This window comes from Bubalus kerabau, chromosome 10 (assembly GCF_029407905.1).
Source record: "Bubalus kerabau isolate K-KA32 ecotype Philippines breed swamp buffalo chromosome 10, PCC_UOA_SB_1v2, whole genome shotgun sequence".
In the NCBI taxonomy this organism is placed as follows: domain Eukaryota; kingdom Metazoa; phylum Chordata; class Mammalia; order Artiodactyla; family Bovidae; genus Bubalus; species Bubalus kerabau.
Window position 1 is genome coordinate 80,270,437 of NC_073633.1, and position 17,724 is coordinate 80,288,160.

A 17,724-nucleotide genomic window follows, 5' to 3' on the forward strand; every position below is an offset into this window, starting at 1 on the left:
TTGAAAGCTGAGCTTTAAGCCAGCTTTTGTTAAACCATCACCACAACCCTGAAAAGTTTCCTGATGCCCCTTGGCAATCCATGCCCCCTTCATGGTCCATAGGCAACCACTGATCTGCTTTCTTTCACTCTAGTTTCCATTTTCTAGAATGGTATGTAAATGAAATGATGCCATAGGTACTGGTTTTTGTTTTGTTTTGTTTTGTCTTCTTTCACTCAGGATAATTACTTTGAAATTCAGGTACATTTTTGTGGATGTGACTAGAAAGATGATTTCCATGTACGCTGAAGTTTGATAACTATAGTCAAAGGGCATAATAATGACGAAAACATAATTTCCTTCTGGCATTTGCAGAATTTGTTGATGGAGGCACAGTGGGCATTTTTCAATTCTTCTTTTACCAACAGTCAGCCAGCGGGAATGTTCCCCAGTTGGAAAGTGGGGTGGGGACTCTGGTTCCAACACTGCCTGCAGTTCTTGGGGTTCAGCTCAAGTTTTGGTAATGCAGTTTTCTTATCTGTGAAATGAAGTTAGACTGACTTCTTTTGGTGAATAGGAACCACTTTTTTTCCCCCTAAGCTGTTAACATCTCTAGACTTGAGAGAATAAGAGGATTACATGGGGAAATATACAGAAAATGCCAAAAAGGCAGACTAGGGAGGGGGCTGAGCGGTGGAAGAAGCCAGTGAACAGATGTTTTCTTTTCTTTAGGTCAGAAGCTTAGTAATCTTACAGACACTGATCTACTTGCTGTTTAGTAACCCTACATTTGCTGAGAAGGCAGGCTGAGGAAGTTGTTTTGCAGTCAGACAAAACTGGACTTTAATCTCACCCAAGCCCATGTCACTTCCCTTCTCATGGCGTATGGAAAAATGAGAACAAAGAAAAACAGGCATTCAGACATCTGATAGATTGTTCTGAAGATTAAATGAGACAGCATTTAATAACCAAAAAACTTTACCTGTAAAATGAAGACCATTTTAAATGGAAGTGATGAAGTTCAGAGCTCTCGACATTTCAGGAATATTTGGTAGCAACAAAAATCCAGGTCCATCTAGCTAGACAACAAAAGGAAATGGAGAGAATCCCTGGGCGGAATCCCTTCTGTAGGTCTCTCCACAGTGCTTCCCTGGAGGAACCTGTATTCTGCAGACAGACCCTCTTGGTCTAGTGAGGGAATTGTCCACACCACAACAGACTTTTGTTCAGTGATATGTTGAAACTAGCTTCTACTGGTTTGTGAGAGCCCACTTTTAAATTTTCAGGGATCTAGTGAGTCAGTGGTTAATCACTAACAAAAAGCAAATTATAGTGATTTGCAATTAAATGACATATTAAAAAGGAAGGCAATCAAAACTCCTTGCTTCCTAATTGTGTAAATACATTTTACTATTATCTCTGCTGTTAAAGCTATTGATTTCTGATAAATCTGTATAGTGGAAATCCACTATACTGGCATGCCACAGCACATTAATTTCCAACCCCCATATTCAGTGATGTCATATTGGAACCTTGAAGTCAGCCATGGATCTCAGCTAATGCTACAAATCAGGGTTTGATTTACTGTTTGTTGATTATCTAGACTTTAGAAAATGATGGGGAAAATGCAGATTATGAGTAATGAGGATTAAATTTAAGTGTTTGTGTCTATAGCTGCTACATTGTAAATACTAATAAGCAAATATTCTTCCAATATTCAAAAACTATTACCCAGTTCAATAAAGAAGTCACTCACATCATTAACATGAATATAAATTCTAGCACATATCTTCATCCTTTCATTTCTATCACTAAGATAAATGAAAATACCAACTAATGATTATGTTGGAACTATAGTATCCTCAATGACAACCATAGGTTGACGACAGACTTAAGAGTCAAGCAAAACTCAGTGAAAGTATCCTGTGAGAATCAATGGGCTATATGAAATTCACAATAAACAGTACTGGATATTTCACTATTGCTTAAAATTTGTGCTATACACCTCTTATATCAGTGGACTTTATAATAAATTTAAATATATGCATATATATGCATTTCTTGGAAGTCAGCCAGAGATAGCCATTAAACGTTTACCTGCATGCTAATGTCCAGACTCACCACTTCTGAATTTAGTAGTCCCAGTTTAAATGGAAACCTCTCTTTTCACTATCTAAGCATCTGTCCAACTGTGTCACAAATCTACATGTCTATGCTTGCACCAAGAATGGTTGCATTGTGTACATAATCCAGGAACTGACTTAGCTTGGGGCAAGTGCCAGGTAATACCATATTTGATAATCTCACTGACTACAGAGACAGGTACAGTTCCCCAAAAGGACAAGAGATACTGGACAAACAAAACCAGCAGATGCCCATTACAGAAGGTCTTCCTTAAATAGTAACTCACTATCATGTAAAGCAGCTCTGACCTTTTAATCTCAGGAAAGAAAATTAGTGACAGTTTATTCATGCAGTAGTACATCTGACATTCTAAGATTAAATAATCTGAAACATATTTAAATATTCCCCTTTCCCTAAATCGTCAATAGGTTTCCAGCCATCAGTAGTTCATGATTCATTCCTTCTTCTAACCAGCATTTCTTGAGCTTCTACTTTTTAAGGAACTGGGTTAGGTACTCTGGAACTACTTAAGTTTACTCTAAATTTGATAAATGGCAGTTTAGCTTGATCACAAGCCCATCTGTTGTGTCTCAAACATCCTATTCTGAAAATGGTACCACTTCTTTAAAAAACAGTTTATGCCACCTCAGCTTCAGTAGACTAATTGAACCAAACATGTTCAAAGAGGCAAACTCTAAGAATAAATCCCCAAATGTCAGCGCTGTCTAGGAGGAATGAAGAAACATATGGGATCCCAGTCATTCTTCAAATTATTCCTGCTAAGGTGTCTGAGGGGGCTGGGCTCTAGAGAGAAGCCATAAATGCCTTCCAGAAAAGTCATATGGTCATGTAATTCTAATTGTAACCTTGAAAAAAAATAATAAATTGTACACTTGGAAATCATTGCAAAAATACTCTTATCACAAAGGGCCATCACATTACATCCTATTTGCAGTTCAAAACACTGTTACAGCCTTAAAAATGCACAAGAAATGTCCCCCTATTCTAACATCCTTTGCATGTGAACATAATGAATGTCATCCACCCTATACCTCATCTTTGGGGAGATCAGGCCAATGTCTTCTCTGGAGATGACTATAGTGTTCTTTGAAAATGCATCTTGCTTACTTCCAAAAGAGAACAAATGGCTCTTATGCTAGAAAGAAATAGATCAAAGTGGCTCAGATGTGTAAACTAGAGGCAGTTAAAAAAGAGTTTTTGTTTAAAGGATATGGGCCAAAAAGAAAACATAAGCTCAGGAAGTTAAAGCAGTCAACTCAGCTCAAATCAAGAGAGAAAAAACAGCCTGAAACAGTTGATGCAACTCTGCAGACATAGGACAGAATCGGTGTCCTGTGGGCTAGTGGAATGGGAGAAAGGAGCTGGGACAGAGGAGCTAGAGCAAGCAGGCTGGGGAGGCTTGAGTGCCAGCTATACGCGAGGCTCTGCTTTAGCTACTTGTCATAGGAAATCAGTAATCCTCTCTTCAAGATAGGTATTCTATACCCCCAAATGACAGATGGTGAAACTAAGGCTCAAAGAAGTCAATAATTTGTCTCAGATCACACACCTGCTGCTGCTGCTGCTAAGTTGCTTCAGTCGTGTCTGACTCTGTGCGACCCCATAGACGGCAGCCCACCAGGCTCCCCCGTCCCTGGGATTCTCCAGGCAAGAACACTGGAGTGGGTTGCCATTTCCTTCTCCAATGCATGAAAGTGCAAAGTGAAAGTGAAGTCACTCAGTCGTGTCTGACTCTTCGCACAGCTAAAAAGTATCAGAACCAAAATTCCAGTTTAGAACTCTCTGGTTCCAAACTGCTCTTCCTACAGTTTGGCTCCAATGAAACTGGACAGCAAGCAAATGCAAATCCTAATATCCAAAGGGACAGTGATGAGCTTGATTCCAGTGTAGGCTGTCATCTATACCTGGGAGTGAAGCACAGCAGAAAGCTCTAGACAGTGCAATATTTTCAGTCAGGTCATGAAACAGGCAGGAAGAGTAGAAGGACAAGTAGAAGAGAATATTCTATCTGATTCAGGATCTTAGACACATCTTAGCCAATAGCTAGGGATGGACCTGGGAACAAGTCCAGGTCCAGGGAGAGAGCCTGGTATGGCTATACAGGCTTACTTTATTGTGCTTCACAGATATTGCTTTAAAAAAAAAAAAAATTGAAGGTTTGTGGCAACCCTGCATTGAGCAAGTGTACTAGCATCATTTTTCTAACAGCATTTGCTCACATCATGTCTATGTGCCACATTCTGGTAATTTCTGTAATATTTCAGACGTTTTCATTATTATTGTATTTTCTGCGGTGATCTATGATCAGTGATCTTTGATGTTACTGTTGTAATTGTTTGGGGAAGCCACAAACTATGCCCACATATGACAGTGAACTTAATTGATAAATGTGTGTGTTCTGATTGCTCCACTGACTGATTGCTCCTATCTCTCTCCCTCTCCTTGAGCCTCTCTATCCCCTCTTTAAACAACAATATTTAAATAAGACCAACTAATAACCCTACAATGGCCTCTAAGGGTTCAAATGAAGAGTTGCACATCTCTCACTTTAAATCAAAAGCTAGACATGATTAAGTTTAGTGAGGAAGGCATGTCAAAAGCTAAAACAGGTCAAAAACTAGGCCTTTTGCCCCAGTTAGCCAACAAGTGAATACAAAAGAAAATTTCTTGAAAGAAATGAAAAGTGCTACTCTACTAGACACAAATGATAAGAGTGAAATAGCCTTACTGCTAATATGGAGAAGGCTCTTGTGATCTGAACAGAGGCTCAAACCAGCCACAACATTTCCTTAAGTCAAAGCAACCCAGAGCAAGGCCCCAACTCTCTCCAATTCTGCGAAAGCTGAGAGTGGTGAGGAAGCTGTAGCAGAAAAGTTTGAGGCTAGAAGAGGTTGATTCAATAAGGTTTAAGGAAAGCAGTCATCTCCATAACATAAAAGTACATAGTAGAGCAGCTGATGCAGAAACCACAGAAAGTTATCCTGAAGATCTTGCTAAGATAACTAATGAAGGTCACTACCCTAAACAAGAGATTTCCAATGTAGATGAAACAGCATTCTACTGGAAGAAGATGCCATCAAGGACTTTCACAGATAGAGAGGAGAACTTAATGCCTGGCTTCAAATCTTCAAAAGACAGCTGATTGTCTTGTTAGGGGCTAATACAGCTGGGCACTTGAAGTTGAAACCACTGTTCATTTGCTATTCTGAAAATCCTAGCACCCCTAAGAATTCTGGGAAATCGACTCTTCCTGTGCCTGTAAAATGGAACAACAAAGTCTAGATAACAGAAAATACACTGTTCATAACATGGTTTACTGAATATATGAAGCCCAATTTTAAGACCTACTGCTCAGAAAAAAAATATTGCTTTCAAAATATTGATAATACACTTGATCATCCAAGAACTCTGATGGAAGTTACAAATCCATCCTGAAGTTTATGGTTTTGGAGTAATTTTGACCTTCAAGTCTTCTCATTTAAGAAGTACAGTTTGTAAGGCTTTAACGGCCAAACTCTCCAAGCCAGGCTTCAACAATACGTGAACCATGAACTTCCAGATGTTCAAGCTGGTTTTAGAAAAGGCAGAGGAACCAGAGATCAAATTGCCAACATCTGCTGGATCATCAAAAAAGCAAGAGAGTTCCAGAAAAACATCTATTTCTGCTTTATTGACTATGCCAAAGCCTTTGTGTGGATCTCAATAAACTGCGGAAAATTCTGAAAGAGATGGGAATACCAGATCACCTGACCTGCCTCTTGAGAAACCTGTATGCAGGTCAGGAAGCAACAGGTAGAACTGGACATGGAAGAACAGACTGGTTCCAAATAGGAAAAGGAGTACATCAAGGCTGTATACTGTCACCTGCTTATTTAACTTACATGCAGAGTACATCATGAGAAACGCTGGACGGGAAGAAGCACAAGCTGTAATCAAGATTGCTGGGAGAAATATTAGTAACCTCAGATATGCAGATGACACCACCCTTATGGCAGAAAGTGAAGAAGAACTAAAGAGACTCTTGATGAAAGTGAAAGAGGAGAGTGAAAAAGTTGGCTTAAAGCTCAACATTCAGAAAACTTAAGATCATGGCATCTGGTCCCATCACTTCATGGGAAATAGATGGGGAAACAGTGGAAACAGTGTCAGACTTTATTTTTTTGGGGGCTCCAAAATCACTGCAGATGGTGACTGCAGCCATGAAATTAAAAGATGCTTACTTCTTGGAAGAAAAGTTATGACCAACCTAGACAGCATATTAAAAAGCAGAGATATTACTTTGCCAACAAATGTCCATCTAGTCAAGGCTATGGTTTTTCCAGTAGTCATGTATGGATGTGAGAGTTGGACTATAAAGAAAGCTGAGCACTGAAGAATTGATGCTTTTGAACTGTGGTGTTAGAGAAGACGCTTGAGAGTCCCTTGGACTGCAAGGAGATCCAACCAGTCCATCCTAAAGGAGATCAGTCCTGAATGTTCATTGGAAGGACTGATGCTGAAGCTGAAACTTCAATACTTTGGCCACTTGGTGCAAAGAGCTAACTCATTTGAAAAGACCCTGGTGCTGGGAAAGATTGAAGGCGAGAGAAGAAGGGGACGACAGAGGATGAAATGGTTGGATGGCATCACCGACTCAATGCACATGAGTTTGAATAAACTCCAGGAGCTGTTGATGGACAGGGAGGCCTGGTGTGCTGTAGTCCATGCGGTCACAAAGAGTCGGACACAACTGAGCAACTGAACTGAACTGAACTGAACTGCCATATATGGTGATTTCTCTGATGGATCTGGGCAAAGTACATTTAAAACCTTCTGGAAATGATTCACCATTCTAGATGGAATCAGGAATATTTGATTCATGGGAAGAGGTCAAAATATCAACATTAATAGGAGTCTGGAAGAAGTTAATTATAACCCTCACAGATGACTTTGAGGGGTTCAATACTTCAAGAGAAAAAAAAATAAAAAGAAAAAAACTGAAGATGCGGTAGATATATCAAGAGAACTAGAATTAGAAATGAAGTCTGAAGATATGACTGACTTGCTGCAATCTTACTATAAAACTTTAATAGATGAAGAGTTACTTCTTATGGATGAGCAAAGGAAGTGATTTCTTGAAATGGAATCTACTCTTGGTGAAGTGCTATGAAGAGTTTTTAAATGAACACAAAGGATTTAGAATACTATATAAATTTGACAATAAAGCAGTGTCAGGGTTTGAGAGGATAGACTCTAATTTTGAGAGAAGTTCTACTGTAGATGAAGTGCTATCAAATAATACTGCATGCTATAGAGAAACCATTCATGAAAGGAAGAGCCAGTCAATGCAGCAAATTTTATTACTGTCATAGGTCAAGAAATTGCCACCACCACCCCCAACCTTTAGCAATTTGATCAGTCAGCAGCCATCAACAATGAGACAAAACCCTCCACCAGCAAAAAGATTACAATCCCTGAAGGCCTAGATGATTATTCAGATTTTAAGAAATGAAGTGTTTTTAACTAAGGTATATACTTTTTATACATAATTCTTTTTCATACTTAATAGACTACAGTATAGTGTAAACATAACTTTTATATACCCTGGGAGTTCAAAAAATTCCTGTCACTGGCTTTATTGTGAGATTCACTTTATTGTAGTGGTCTGAAGCCAAACCTGAAGTTTGGTATGCTTGTCCTCAAGGAACTGTCAATCCTAGTTGGCAACTGAAATTCAAACTCAAACTGGAGGTAGAAGCCCCATCATATGGAACAGCTGCTGATGAAAGTTGCAGCCATACACCACAAGCTCCTAGAACCCCAGACACTGTACCTTGGACTTTGGCAGCAAAATCACATCTGATGGGGACATACCTCCTTAGGTCCTGAGATGGCCTCAGCCTCTGAGTGGAGTCAAGCCTGCAGGCTGAAGGTCTTCAGCCCTGGTATCCAAGCATGGCTTCTAGTAGAGGAGAGAGAGATTGAGTAAGAAGACCAAAAAAGAAGTGAAACATTTGTAAACATCAAAAAAAGTTCTAAGAAAGGAAAAAACAAAAGATGGAGATCAAAGAGAGACATAAAGGGAAAAGGGACATTCTTTAGATTAAATGTTTATAGGAAGTGTCTCTGTGAAGGTCATATTTAAGCTGCAAACTAAGGGGAAGGAGAGAACATAGCTCAAGTGGAGTAGAAGGAAGAGCAGACCAGGCAGAGGGGAAAGTGCTCGTAACAGGCTGCAAGTGCAGCTAAGTGTGGGATGTTAAAGAAACCATAAGAAAGTGAGGCTCCTGGGGGGTAATGCAGGGGAGAGGAATGAAAAGTGATGCTGGACGTAACAAATGCAATATCATTCAGTTTGTAGACTAAGGTAAGGAGTTAGAACTTTTCCCTGCAAAGTACAAAGAGAAGCTATCAAGGCACTTATAGGTGGGGTGTAGCATGATCACTCTGCAGCAGGAAGAAACAGGAGAGGAGAGTATGGGACCAACGAGAAGGCTGTTACCATCATCTAGGCAAGAGGTGAGTGTCCTGCCACAAAATGAACAGTGAAGACAGGAAGAAGAGAACAGGGTGCAGATAAAACTAGGAGATAAAATCAACAAGGACTCATTGATGAAATAGGTGTGGGAAGAAAGGGCAAGGGAAAGTCAGGGATAAATTTGTTCCTGCCATCAGCAGCTGGGTGAACAATGGCACTGTTGGCTGAGATGGGAAAGCTCTGTTAGTGAAAGACATGTTTCAGAAGAGAAATCAGAAGATGCATTTTGGACACCTTGAACCTGATACATCCAAAATGGAAATGTCAAGGAAGGCACTTGATAGTTCAGTGTGGAGCTCACAGGAAAGGTTTTGACTCCTAGGAGTAGATAATGTTTAATCGCTAAGTCACGTCTGATTCTTTTGTGGCCCCATGGACTGTAGCCCACCAGGCTCCTCTGTCCATGGGATTTCCCAGCCAAGAATACTGAAGTGGGTTGCCATTTCCTTCTCCAGGGGATCTTCCTGACCCGCGATTGAACCCGAGTCTCCTTCATTGTCAGGTGGATTCATTACCGCTGAGCCACCAGAGAAGTTCTGGGAACAGATGGAACTATCCCAGAAGGGAATTCTACAAGGATTTCCTCTTAAGGTATCTACATTACCTCTGTGTCTACATTACCAATTCCACAATTGCACACATATGTTACAGAGTATGTTGTTTTATATCTTTCATGTCTTAGTAAATAAAGAAATTGGAAGTAGAAAGAGGTAATAATAAGACAAGAACCATAACAAAAAGACTAAATCCTCACAGCACTAGTCATATTAGGAAAACAATAGAAAAACCTAATTACCATCAGTAGGCACTAAGCTAAATAAATTATTTCACATTCCTTAAATGAAATATAATTCAGCCACTTGAAATTACTACCATAAATCTATATTTATTTTATAATATGGAAGATATACAAATTGTATTATACGGAAAAGGCATATTATAAAAACAAGAGTATATAAGTCATGTCATGTATTTGTTAGAGATAAATTAATAATCATATGGATATAACTGCCCCAAAGCCTTGAGAAATATATGTTCCAGAATTCAAATAGTTACTTTGGGTGTTGAAATGCTGGGTGAGTTCTACTTTCTTCTTCATACTTTGATACATTACCAGGCTATACTTTACAATGAATACACATTTCTATACATGTATGCTTTTCATCTTTATAGTCAAAGAACAAAAACAGTGATTTTTATTTAGGGAAAACGAAACAAACAACAGTCTGGAAACTTCAGGTGGAAACTGGAAAGAGCCAGGCTGGCAGCCAGCTGCTCTGCCTCTGCCATGATCAAAACATGGTTTGTGTTTATTCAACAGACACTTCCCATGCACCTATTCTGAGCCAGACTCTGGTTAGATGTTGAGTAAGCATAGATCAATCCACCATATTTTGTGACCTCAATAAACTCACAAGGAAACAATCTGGCTTTACATACACAGTTATAGAAGATTGTATTATTTTGCTAGGGTAACAAAATGCCACAGACAATATGGCTTAAACAACAGGAATTTACTTGCTCTTAGTTCTGGAGGCTGGAAGTCCAAGAGCAAGGTGTCAGTTGGCAGGTTGGGTTCCTACTGAGGCCTCTGTCCTTGGCTTGCAGACGGCCACTTCCTCTCTGTGCCCTCACAGTTTTTCCTTCGTGCTGGTGCATCCCTTGTATCTCTGTGTGTTCAGATTTCCTCTTCTTATAAGTCAGATTGTATTAGGGCCCGTGTTTAGGACCTCATTTTAACTTTATCACCTTTTGAAGACCCTATCTCTAAATGCAGTCATATTCTGAGGTATTGGATGTTATGACTTTAACATATGAGTTGGTAAAGAATCTACCTGCAATGCAGGAGACCCCAGTTCAATTCCTGGGTTGGGAAGATCCCCTGGAGAAGGGAACAGCTACCCACTCCAGTATTCTGGCCTGGAGAATTCCATGAACTGTATAGTCAATGAGGTTGCAAAGAGTCAGACACGACTGAGTGACTTTCACTTGGGGAGATGCAATTCAGCCCATAACAAGAACACACAAAATTAAAACTTCACCTGAAGTTTGTAAGAATGCTATTTATTTTGTGATTCACTCTGATGTCTTTTAAATTTTCTTTGTGAAATCTGGACCAGATACTCAGAAATATCTTACAAAATAATAATAATCAGATAAAGAAAATTATTCTGTCTTCTTATAAAATGATTGAAAGTGTATAAGTCACCTAGTCATGTCTGACTCTCTGTGATCCCTTGGACTATAGCCCTCCAGGCTCCTCTGTCCATGGAATTCGGGCAACAACACTGGAGTGGTTTGCCATTCCCTTCTCCAGGGGATCTTCCTGACCCAGGGATCAAACCCAGGTCTTCTGCATTGCAGGCAGATTCTTTACCATCTGAGCCACCAGGGAAGCCCTATAAAATGATTAGATACTATTAATATATGACACATTCACCTTTATGTTTTAGTTTTAAGATGTAGAAAAATTTACCAAAATGTAGCAAGACAAAGAAATTTGACAAAAGTGGGAGTTGCCTGGGAAAGGGCATGAAAATTTTCTATATCTTGATAGGTATTTGTATCACACAGAGGTTTTCATTTGTCAAGACAATAAATATACACTTAAGATTTGTGCATTTCTTTGTAATATGTATTTTACTGTAAACAAAAATAACTGTAAATAAATACTACAGACTATATACTGATGTCTGCAGTTGACTTTGAGGGGAAAAAAAAGAAATTTGACAAGGAAACTTTCATTCTGGAACCTATGAAACCTAGAATATGAGTATTCAGAATAAAATTTCCAGTGAGTGAGATTATGCCTATTGATGCAATAGATTTTTATAAACTGTTAATAACTCTTCAAGTCACTTTGTTTTACATGCAGTGAGGAGAATCAGACTGAAATAAAATCAGGAATTTAAAAGCTAGAACCACCTCTAAGATTAAAAAAAATATTTTTCTATATGTCATGTTCATCAAACCTGTCAATCCTAAAGGAAACCAACCCTGAATATTGGTTGGAAGGACTAATGCTGAACCTGAAGAGCCAATACTTTGGTCACTTGATTCGAAGAACCCACTCATTGGAAAAGATTGAGGGCAGGAGGAGAAAGGGGTAACAGAGGATGAGATGGTTGGATGGTGTCACCGACTCAATGGACATGAGTTTAAGTAAAGTTCAGGAGATAGTAAAGGGCAGGAAAGCCTAGCCTGCTGCATTTCCTGGGGTCACAAAAAGTCAGGCGTGACTTAGCGACTGAACAATAGCAATGCCATGTTCAAAAAATCAACTCACTTTGTTCAGGAATCCTCAAAATACATTTTGCCTTAAATAATTTCAAATGAAAGGAAAAGAAAGCACCTCTTCACTGGAGAAAAGAGGGCTTCCCAAGAGATTTAACTGAGCAAACACCGAACACATTATAGCTGCCCATGGTAACAAAAATCAAATGAAAGACAGCTAAATTTCAAGCAAGGTCACACCTTCTCAGCAATATCCAGGTTAATGCTATCAACATATGCAACTGAGAACACTTGAAAAAAAGACTATTCCATTCCTACCTCCTCTGCATTCTCTTTTGTGCAAGATTCTACCCGTGAAATAGGAAGGGAGCAGAGATGCCAAAATAAATAGCAGCATTTACCACCACAGTGCCGGGTATAGAGTAGATTATCAGTACATGTGTAGGGGATGTTTGTTTGCTCCTTCTGTGAAACGTATTCCCCTATTGTCCCCTCTTCCTTCTCAATTGTACCCAAGGTACCTTTGGTAGCATCCATCTCCCAATTTCAGTCATATGGTGTTGACTGCACGACCAACTCTGGGAAAGAAGTCTATATTACTTAAGTCAGTCAGCATTTCCTATCTACCATTACTGTTTTAAAAATGAGCACATTACTTAGTCAGAACCAAAGAGATGTGAAAAGACTTTATTGAACACTCCTAGGAAGAAGCAGCTTTCTCTGTCTCCCCTAGTCAGTGGATTATGAAGCCTAGAATTGAAGCAGTGATTTTTGGTACCTAAAAGAAAGAGCCTGGGGCTATAATGGGTCAACAAATGGAGCTTCCAACCGATACCCTCACATGCATTCTTGGCATCTAGATCTGATTATTACGTCAGGGTGACATATAATTCCCTTAATTGTTTAAGATCCTTTGAATTATGATTTTTGTCACTTGTAACCAAAAGATCTCTAATTTAAGTGGGAAAAAAATGAATGAAAGAAGCGATAAGCCAGGCATCCAGCCCTAGCAGGTATATGGGGAAAGACTGCCATAGGCATATTCCATATGCATGCACTATGGACAAGATTGTAATCTGTCACACAAAGACAAAGGGAAAAATTGCTCCCAATTTCCCCCACAAGATAAAATTAAGACAAATCTACCCAATAGTCCACACAAGAGAAGACTCTATACATAGACATCACCAGATGGTCAACACTGAAATCAGATTGATTATATTCTTTGCAGCCAAAGATGGAGAAGCTCTATACAGTCAGCAAAAACAAGACCAGGAGCTGACTGTGGCTCAGACCATGAACTCCTTATTGCCAAATTCAGACTTAAATTGAAGAAAGTATGGAAAACCACTAGACCATTCAGGTATGACCTAAATCAAATCCCTTATGATTATACAGTGGAAATGAGAAATAGATTTAAGGGCCTAGATCTGATAGATAGAGTGCCTGATGAGCTATGGAATGAGGTTCGTAACATTATACAGGACACAGGGTTCAAGACCATCCCCATGGAAAAGAAATGCAAAAAAGCAAAATGGCTGTCTGGGTAGGCCTTACAAATAGCTGTGAAAAGAAGAGAAGCGAAAAGCAAAGGAGAAAAGGAAAGATATAAACATCTGAATGCAGAGTTCCAAAGAATAGCAAGAAGAAATAAGAAAGCCTTCTTCAAAAATCAATGCAAAAAAATAGAGGAAAACAACAGAATGGGAAAGACTAGAGATCTCTTCAAGAAAATCAGAGATACCAAAGGAACATTTCATGCAAAGATGGGCTCGATAAAGGACAGAAATGGTATGGACCTAACAGAAGCAGAAGATATTAAGAAGAGATGGCAAGAATACACAGAAGAACTGTACAAAAAAGATCTTCACGACCCAGGTAATCACGATGGTGTGATCACTGACCTAGAGCCAGACATCTTGGAATGTGAAGTCAAGTGGGCCTTAGAAAGCATCACTATGAACAAAGCTAGAGAAGGTCATAGAATTCCAGTTGAGCTATTCCAAACCCTGAAAGATGATGCTGTGAAAGTGCTGCACTCAATATGCCAGCAAATTTGGAAAACTCAGCAGTGGCCACACGACTGGAAAAGGTCAGTTTTCATTCCAATCCCAAAAAAAGGCAATGCCAAAGAACGCTCAAACTACCACACAATGGCACTCATCTCACACGCTAGTAAAGTAATGCTCAAAATTCTCCAAGCCAGGCTTCAGCAATATGTGAACCATGAACTTCCTGATGTTCAAGCTGGTTTTAGAAAAGGCAGAGGAACCAGAGACCAAATTGCCAACATCCGCTGGATCATGGAAAAAGCAAGAGAGTTCCAGAAAAACATCTATTTCTGCTTTATTGACTATGCCAAAGCCATTGACTGTGTGGATCACAATAAACTGTGGAAAATTCTGAAAGAGATGGGAATACCAGACCACCTGACCTGCCTCTTGAGAAATTTGTATGCAGGTCAGGAAGCAACAGTTAGAACTGGACATGGAACACCAGACTGGTTCCAAATAGGAAAAGGAGTTCGTTAAGGCTGTATATTGCCACCCTGTTTATTTAACTTACATGCAGAGTACATCATGAGAAACGCTGGACTGGAAGAAACACAAGCTGGAATCAAGATTGCTGGGAGAAATATCAATAACCTCAGATATGCAGATGACACCACCCTTATGGCAGAAAGTGAAGAGGAACTCAAAAGCCTCTTGATGAAAATGAAAGTAGAGAGTGAAAAAGTTGGTTTAAAGCTCAACTTTCAGAAAACAAATATCATGGCATCTGGTCCCATCACCTCATGGGAAATAGATGGGGAAACAGTGGAAACAGTGTCAGACTTTATTTTTCTGGGCTCCAAAATCACTGAAGATGGTGACTGCAGCCATGAAATTAAATGACGTTTACTCCTTTGAAGGACAGTTATGACCAACCTAGATAGCATATTCAAAAGCAGAGACATTACTTGGCCAACAAAGGTTCGTCTAGTCAAGGCTATGGTTTTTCCTGTGGTCATGTATGGATGTGAGAGTTGGACTGTGAAGAAGGCTGAGCACCAAAGAATTGATGTTTTTGAACTGTGGTGTTGGAGAAGACTCTTGAGAGTCCCTTGGACTGCAAGGAGATCCAACCGGTCCATTCTGAAGGAGATCAGCCCTGGGATTTCTTTGGAAGGACTGATGCTAAAGCTGAAACTCCAGTACTTTGGCCACCTCATGCGAAGAGTTGACTCATTGGAAAAGACTCTGATGCTGGGAGGGATTGGGGGCAAGAGGAGAAGGGGATGACAGAGGATGAGATGGCTGGATGGCATCACTGACACGATGGACTTGAGTCTGAGTGAACTCCAGGAGTTGGTGATGGACAGGGAGGCCTGGCATGCTACGATTCATGGGGTCGCGAAGAGTTGGACACGACTGAGCGACTGATCTGATCTGATCTGACCCAATAGTCCTAATTCCCACCTCTACCTTTAGATGGTCAATTTTCAACAACATGTAGATGATTCAGGCTTATGACCAACCTAGACAGCGTATTAAAAAGCAGAGACATTACTTTGCCAACAAAGGTCCGTCTAGTCAAGGCTATGGTTTTTCCAGTAGTCATGTATGGATGTAAGATTTGGACTATAAAGAAAGCTGAGTGCCGGAGAATTGATGCTTTTGAACTGTGGTGTTGGAGAAGACTCTTGAGAGTTCCTTGGACTGCAAGGGGATCCATCCAGTCCATCCTAAAGGAAATAGGTCCTGAATATTCATTGGAAGTACTGATATTGAAGCTGAAACTCCAATACTTTGGCCACCTGATGCAAAGAACTGATCCATTTGAAAAGACCCTGATGCTGGAAAATTTGAAGGTAAGAGAAGGGGACAACAGAGGATGAGATGGTTGGATGGCATGACTGACTTGATGAACTTGAGTTTGAGTAAATTCTAGGAGTTGGTGATGAACAGGGAGGCCTAGCGTGCTGTAGTCCATGGGGTCGCAAAGAGTCAGACATAACTGAGCGACTGAACTGAACTGAGACAATTCAATTTATAAATTCCTAGTAGCACATATCCAATCCCAACATAACTTTTTTCTTCATATTTAATCATCAGTTGCTATATTTGATCCTTTTGACATAATTTAGCACTTATTTTGGAAATGTTGGGGATGAAACTACTTTATCTATCTATTAGAAGAAAAATACATGCTAAATTCTGTTAGGAACTTTATGTACATAATCTCATTAAATTGCACAATAACCCTGTGGGAAAGATTGTAATGGTCTCATTTTAATTAATAAAAAGGAGGTTCAGAGAGGATATGGAGCATGCCTAAGTTTACACACAAGTAAGTCATAGAGCTGAGATTCTAGCCTAGGTCTAATGATTAAAACTATACTTCTGAGTTATACATTACATAAAAATAGTTTTTGTATGTCACTGTGACATACAATGATAGGAATGCAAAGGAGAATTTTTACAAGATTCTCCCTTCATGCGATGCACAGTCTCACTGAGGAAAGTACATATATGCAGTTGAATTACCACAATACACAAAAACTGCTTTTACAGGGACTTCTCTGGTGGTCCAATGGTTAAGAATCTGCTTTCCAATGCAGAGAACGTGGATTTGATCCATGGTCAAGGAACTAAGATCCCACATGGCACAGGGCAGCTAAGCCAGTGCCTTCTAGAGCCTGCCTGCCACAACAAAAGATCCTACAAGCTGCACTAAGACCTGATGCAGCCAAATAAATACTGAAAAAAAAAAAAAACCCTGCTTTTACAGAGCAAGGAACAAAGTAGGATAGGAATATAGAAGTTAGCATACATGAGTAAAAGAAAAGTTTCATAAAGCAGGTTGATCCTGGGACTCAAAGAATGAATAAGTAAAGAAGAGAAAAAAGAAATGTCAAAGCAAAAGCCACAGCACTGAAAATAAAGAAAGAGAGAGAGAAAGAAAGGTGGGGTTGGGGGAGGGAGGAAGGAAGTAGAGAAGAAGAAAAGGCGAGAAGGAAAGAGGGAAGGAGCAAAATAGAGCCTGGAGTGTTCGAGACACCAAAGACTGGCTATAGCAAAAGACTCAGGGGCAGAGTGTGGTCAGAGAAATAGAGGAATACGAAATGAAACTGGAGAGGTCTGCTACATAATGGAGAGCAGTGGGGAAAATATTGATATTAATATACATCTTGCCTCTTTTTCAATAGATCTGGGGCCTGGGGTGAGCCAAAATTTGACTTTTAACAGTGTTATCATTTTTGCTTTTGTTTCTTAAGAGAAATCAGCCTGTCAGTGAGATAGGAGCAAGAAACCATGATTTAAGTAGAAACTGTGGTGCAATAGAAACCACTAGGCTCCCCTATGGTCTCTACCCTGTGGTCTATCTATCTAGCATACTGCCAGTGAAGAGAGAAGGTACTTGTGTCTGCAAAGGAGAAGAGATGGTAGATGATCACATTATATGTATTATCTGCTTTAAAACCTGGAAAGCCAATGGCACACTTTTGTGAAATATTGTTGAAGTTGGATGTTTCAAAGAATATTCAACAATTACTGGAAACTTTCAAATGCAAGGATTTCTGTCAACCATAAAAGTGTCTACCTTTTGATTCATGAGGTAGAAAGATAATGACTCATTTTATTTAATTGAAGTAGAAAGCATCAGGTGTTAATCCACCCATGTAGGCTAAGCTTTAAAAAATTATAACAGTGTAACAGCTGCTGAGTAGAAAGAACCTTCTTGTGTTCTGCACTATCTTTTCTATTGAATTCCTTTTTCTTGAGAATGATTAGGTCTGTGCTTCAGTTTCCTAATACAGCTAATGACAATGCTGGGTTTACAGAAAATAAAATTATTATTCTGCTCTG